This window comes from Rutidosis leptorrhynchoides, chromosome 5 (assembly GCF_046630445.1).
Source record: "Rutidosis leptorrhynchoides isolate AG116_Rl617_1_P2 chromosome 5, CSIRO_AGI_Rlap_v1, whole genome shotgun sequence".
Taxonomy (NCBI): domain Eukaryota; kingdom Viridiplantae; phylum Streptophyta; class Magnoliopsida; order Asterales; family Asteraceae; genus Rutidosis; species Rutidosis leptorrhynchoides.
Window position 1 is genome coordinate 235,424,175 of NC_092337.1, and position 7,089 is coordinate 235,431,263.

The following is a 7,089-nucleotide window of genomic DNA, read 5'->3' on the forward strand; positions in this document are numbered from 1 at the left end:
GTGATTAAAAATATATATTCTACGTTGAGTTGTACCACTGGCATACTTCCCTGTAACTTGGTAACTAATATTTACATGAGGTATTGTAAACGCGAATCCTGTTGATAGATCTATCGGGCCTGACAACCCCAACCGGACTGGACGACCAGTATTCAACGGTTGCACAGTACTTCGTTTCGGTGACTACACTTGGTACAGTGTAGTAAGATTTCATAATAAAGGGAATATGCGACGTTGATTAAATGTTAAGTATGGTTATCAAGTGCTCAACAACTTAGAATATTTTTTTTTTATAATTATCTTTATCTATATGAAATCTTGTGGTCCATAGTTATAACGCTGCTAGCATCAAACCTATATCTCACCAACTTTATGTTGACGTTTTAAAGCATGTTATTCTCAGGTACGAATTAAGTCTTCCGCTGTGCATTAGCTCATGTAAAGGACATTACTTGGAGTCGATCATCGCAATGGGACCAAATGTTGATGACTTCGTCCAGGAGGATTAGGACGGGTTGTTAAAGGCTGTCAGGCCTTGTGCGCGCCGCGCACATAAAGGGTTGCGAGCCGCGCACCCTTTTGTACAAAAAAATTTTTTGCGTGATCGGTTGGATAACGGGTTGGATCGTTACACATTTATTTTAATGACCCGTTTGACTAAAAAATTTGTCGTTTTTTTTACAAATATATAGAGACATGTATTTTCGCATACATATGTAGCGTAATTAATTTCGTAAAAAAAATTCATATTTTAATATTAATAATATAATAATTACAATTATAATTATTGTATTAAAAGTAAATAATAATAATAATAAAATTCGTTCAAAGTTGAGTATTTATATTTTTAACTAGTGAAAAGACCTGTGAATTCACGGGATTTTTCAAGAAAAACTTATAAAAAATCGAAGTAGAAAACAAAATTATAAGTTCAACTCATTTAAGGTGGCAATTTAAACTCATTCATGGTGTATATTTACATAACAACATCATAAGATCATGTTGAAAGGACCCGTTCATATACATTATAAACGATTCACAATAGTTGATTACATCGCGAGGTATTTGACCTCTATATGATACATTTTACAAACATTGCATTCGTTTTTAAAAGACAAACTTTCTTCACAACGAAAGTTGACGGCATGCACACCATTTCATAATACATCCAACTATAATTGGTTTAATAATAATCTTGATGAACTCAATGACTCGAATGCAACATCTTTCAAAATATGTCATGAATGACTCCAAGTAATATCCTTAAAATGAGCTAATGCACAGCGGAAGATTTCTTTATTACCTGAGAATAAACATGCTTTAAAGTGTCAACCAAAAGGTTGGTGAGTTCATAGGTTTATCATAACAATCATTTCAATATATTAATAGACCACAAGATTTCCGTTTATAAATATATGTACACTTGCAAGTGTATAAAAGTATTCTATAAGTTGTAGGCACACGGTAACAAGCCTTAACGTTCATATTTTACCCTCTGGAGTACACCAGATCAGGTGTGTTTAAAATAACCTCGAAGTACTAAAGCATCTCATAGTCAGGATGGGGTTTGTCAGGCCCAATAGATCTATCTTTAGGATTCGCGCCTACCGTACATAGACAAGTAGTTTAATGTTACCAAGCTAAGGGTATATTTCTGGTTTAAACCCATGTAGAATTAGTTTTAGTACTTGTGCCTATTTCGTAAAACATTTATAAAAACAGCGCATGTATTCTCAGTCCCAAAAATATATATAAAAGGGAGCAAATGAAACTCACAATACTGTATTTCGTAGTAAAAATACATATAACGTCATTTAACAAGCGCAAGGTTGGCCTCAGATTCACGAACGTATCAATATTGAGATTCAATATTGCAGGAAAGTACGTAGACGCAACGGAGATGATAAACACTAGATTAACCTCACGCGCATACCCATGAACCATACCCATCACCTCCATAGCTATAACCCATAATTTCCTTAGCTTCGACTCATTCAAAAAAACTATTTTGAAATCACTCGGACAGCACTCCGTCGTAATATTTTATGTATACTAGTAATATCTTGAAATAATACAGAGCAAATATATATATATATATATATATATATATATATATATATATATATATATATATATATATATATATATATATATATATATATATATATATATATATATATATATATATATATAATCGATTGAGAGAGTTTAGAGAAATATATTTTCAAGTTTCTATGAAATAATGAAACCTATTGAATTCTATTTATAATAGATTTTTGAATTATTAAAGTGAATTATTAAAGTATGAATTATTAAAGTGAATTATTAAAGTATGAATTATTAAAGTGAATTATTAAAGTATGAATTATTAAAGTGAATTATTAAAGTGAAGTAAAATAAAGTAAAGGTAAAGTTAAAGTATAGTAAAAGTATAAAAACTATGTATATATAATACGCGTATAAATATATATAATATTAATTTAAATTGTTATATATATTTAATGAAATAAAATATAAATATCGTTATATTTATTATACTGGTTAAGTAATGAGTTGTCAAAAGTGATTCTAAATATTTATAAAAGTTATATACGTTTTAATAATAAAGTTCTTTTTAAACTGAAAAAGTTTTTGTACATTTGAAAATAGATTAATAGAATATTATGGAAACCAATTCTCCACTAACTTTTGTCTAACTTTCGTAAATGACACTTTTTGTTTTTATTTATAAATAGCTTTATAAATTATTCCGAATATCGTTAAGAGGAATAGATTTTCTCAAATCATAGTGGACCTCTCAACAGAGACTTGTAATCATAATTCAATGTTTCTGATAATTCAATCATTTAATATATATATATTTTTTAATTTCCGTCGATAATCATATTGAAACAAATACGTTCATATAAAGCATTATACGTTTAAATACTTTATTGACATTTTCAATTTATAATATATACACATATACATACATATTCATATATGTTCATTTAATGGTTCGTGAATCATTGGAATTTGGTCAAGGTTTAAATGAATGTATAAACATAGTTTAAAATACTTGAGATTTAACTTAACAAACATTGCTTATCATGTCAGAATAATATAAAGATAAAGTTTAAATTTAGTCGGAAATTTCCGAGTCGTCACACATGTCTTCTAAAATACTTCTTAAAGCTTCATATTACACTCTTATCCCACACTGCTTCAAGATTGCAGTTAGACTTTGCAGATGTCGAACTAATATTAACTTTCAAACTATCAATTTTAACAAAGAATTAACACTTCATAATCACATAGTATATCTAAAACATGAAGATTTTGTTATACATGAACATGAAAAGGAGTATGTATAAAGAGACACTAAGCACTCAATTAGGAAACTATAGAACATCAACAAATTTCAACAAATATTATCAGTTTTCAACTAACAACAATATTGCGAGCAATTAACTAAAATTTAATTACAATAACTCTATTTAAATGTAACTCATTACAATAAGTTAAATCCTAAATACACAACCTAAGATCAAAAAATTTACAACATCCAACTTGAAATTTAAGTACCGTGATTTAAATTCTTGTAAGACATATCATCGAGCACATTTCATGAACTTTCTTCAAATGCTTATGATAGATCATTTGAGATTATGAAGCAATGATAAAAAAAAAAAAAAAAAAAAAAAAAAAAAAACCCTATCAACAAAAAGAGAAAAAATTGACATAAGTAGTAACCTGCTCCATTAGATGATTATAAAAGTTCCAAGATATATGAAGCTTATTATTGAAGAAAATGTCAGATATTTTCTAAATTGCGCCAATTGTCATGGCAGTTTCTTGTTTTTCATTTTGACAACCTCCCCCATTACAATTACAAATTAAGAAGCACCATGAAGATCAAACAAAAATTAAAAAGCCAACACCATTAAACAGGAAAGTAGAAAACGTAAAAGAAACTAAGGAAACATTTACCTTTTATGGTGATGGAGGGTGGCAGAGACCGTAGTTAACTAAAAGGTATCGTGGAGGAGCAAAGGAGAATTGAGGAGGATCAAATGCCAAATATCTCTCTAATGCATTATAGCATATGTGCTTTGGATATTTCCATACATTACATAAGTGTGCATCGTCAGAACACTTTTATTGCAACACTCCAAGTGACAACCAAAATATAAATATATCTTTCATAAATGAGGACAAATGAAATTCTTACTTCAACCAACTTGCTAAACTCAAAACAAAATGCAAAAATACTTTAGTATTCTACATAGTTAATGATATTATGCAAATCTAACTAATAATACTTGAGAATAAACATATGTAAATATCAAATATACTAATCAAAGTAATTATAATTAGGATGGATGGGCGGAATAATTATTCAAATTTAAGACAAAAGTTCATACTATTACTTAAAAGTTAAAACAATAGTTACATTGGTCAATTAATTTAAAACTTTAAGCACCTACAATGACTGTGTGCAACTAACCTCATAAGTGATCTGACTCCATTCATTTTGCCACATCTTGATTTTGTTACCATCAGCTTAAAGACATCAAGAACTACTTTCTTAGGCCGTTTAGATTCCTTAAGAGATTTGTGCTCAGCCATTTTCAATTCAACCACTGTAATAGTTCCATGGCTTATTTCAATCAAACACACGTTTTGCAGAATAAGCTAATTGTCACCTCAAATTGATCAAACTAATTAATTTTCATATTAATTCAAATATATGATCAATCAATGGATGCTTTTTGAATATGTTATAAAAATTTAGTCTGAATCTGAATATACAAAAAGTATTCCAAAAATTACATACTGTTACTTTCCTAGTTACTTTAGTAACAATAATAAACAAAAAGAAAGATAAACTTACTGTGTTAGTGGCCACACGAGGTTGAGCTTGTTTATTTAAATTTTGATCAATTACATTCAAAATCATACATTGACGGTCAGCTCCCGAGATTTGTTATTCTCTTCTGCAGAAAAAAATAAACACAAATCAACCACTATAATAGACATTTTGACAAACAGTTGGAGTGCGTTCAATCATAAGCTTGAATTCAATTAAAGTGATACTTGTATTTGATCCTAGAAACCTTAATCATCTTCTAAAACAACCTTCTGAGACATCATGTGATACAAAATCGCAATATCAAAGAAAAACACAAAAAGTTTATAATCGTTATAATGTATTACTTATGATACTATAAGAGAAAAATAATATCCGTACAAAACATTAAGAAAAATTACTTGAAATACCAACCTTGATTAAGAAAGAATCAGGTGAAATAGATGAACCCTATTAATCACATATGAAAAACAAAGCAAGCAAACCCAATATTTCTGAAAAAAGATGGAAAGACGGCCGGCGATATTATTTTGACGAAATGACTTTGTACTCATAAATGGTTTGAATTGGTTCAACACATACCTCAAAACTCATCTTGAGAGCAAAATTTGGTATCTTCTTCTCATAACCAAATTCAGTTCAGACTTCAACCTCCAAATCTTTAATGCAAACCCTAAAAATAAAATATAAAAAAATAAAAATCAGAAACCTACATAACTAAGAAGTACAGATTCATCCTAAAAATAGTTTTTTATATGCTATTCAACAACTTTCTATACAAAGTATCATTGAAAAATTGGTAACTTCTTTTTCTTTACACAAACATGCATCTGTTGTATCAATAATCTAATGATAAAATTAGGGCAAATCGAACATGATGTACAGAATTAGGGCAAATCGAGATTGGTTGAAAAAAAGCTTACCAATGGCACTGAAGAAATCGTTGCTGCGATTTGGATGATGATGACGACGATTGAAGATGATGAACGTTGATGGAGTAGGTGAATAGATGAAAATACGAAGAAGGTAGATGGCTTTGGAGGAAAATGGATTTAATATGTGAGAAACCCTAGAAGCAAGCAAGCGTGCTATTTTTGAGTCTCGAAAAAAATTAAGCGGTATCACCTACAGACGTGTTTTTGTTATAGAATCTCGCACCAGGAGATTTTAAATTGGCAAATTTAAAACCTTTTTTTTTTTTTTTTGTTAATTTTATTTACTTTAATTAATTAAAAAGATTAATAATAATGACATCATGGTAATGCCTTAGATTTTTTTAAATTATTTTTGATTTTTTAAGCCATGAGAAGCCTTGTTTATGACATCACACTTTTAGCCAAATATTAGAGTAGAATAAATAATAGTAATTAGTAATAATAAATGTCTTTCAAATTTTTTTAAAAAATTAAAATTACAATTTAGGAGAGATTAGTATTTCCTTTTAAAAAAGATTTTGTATTATTTTTAATTAAATTAATATATAATTATGGCATCATCATTATGAAAATTAAAGGGTAATTAGGTTAATGATAACATCATCATTTCAGAGCTTTATACGACTATATATATATATATATATATATATATATATATATATATATATATATATATATATATATATATATATATATATATATATATATAGTAGAGGGATCAAATGAGAACTTTTTTGGTGTGAGAACACTGAGAACTCAAAAATACACCAAAATACACTGAAATTCGAGCAAAAAAAGTAGTGGACGAACAAAAATGTGTTCTATATTTTTGAAATTCGAACAAAAAAATGTAGAACACAAGATAGTCGAACACATATTGTGTTCTACATTTTTGAAATTCGAAAAAAAAAAGGCGGGCGAACAAAAATTGATAGTCGAACAAAAAAAAAGGCGGGCGAACAATAATGTGTTCTACATTTTTGAAATTCGAACAAAAAAATGTAGAACACATGATAGTCGAACAAAAATGTGTTCTACATTTTTGAAATTCGAAAAAAAATAATAAAATTTGCTCGACTATGATTTTTTTGTTCGTCCGTGTTTTTTATTTTTGCTCGAATTTCCTTTTTTTGCTCGCCCGTCACTTTTTTTGCTCTAATTTCAGTGTACTTGGGGTGTATTTGGAGTTCCTAGAGTTCTCACACAAAAAAGTTTTCACTTGATCTTCTCCATATATATATATATATATATATATATATATATATATATATATATATATATATATATATATATATATATAGGGTC

General features: G+C 28.3%; 1 long non-coding RNA gene across 1 annotated transcript; it reads right to left on the reverse strand.

Moving 5' to 3' along the window:
* Positions 1 to 4,364: 4,364 nt before the first annotated feature.
* On the reverse strand, positions 4,365 to 5,908 carry LOC139846666 (uncharacterized). The gene is made up of 4 exons (XR_011759139.1): positions 5,773 to 5,908; positions 5,432 to 5,522; positions 4,874 to 4,976; positions 4,365 to 4,622 (listed from the first exon to the last, which is right to left on the reverse strand). It is a non-coding gene; the product is annotated as an uncharacterized lncRNA (long non-coding RNA).
* Between the last annotated feature and the right edge of the window lie 1,181 nt (positions 5,909 to 7,089).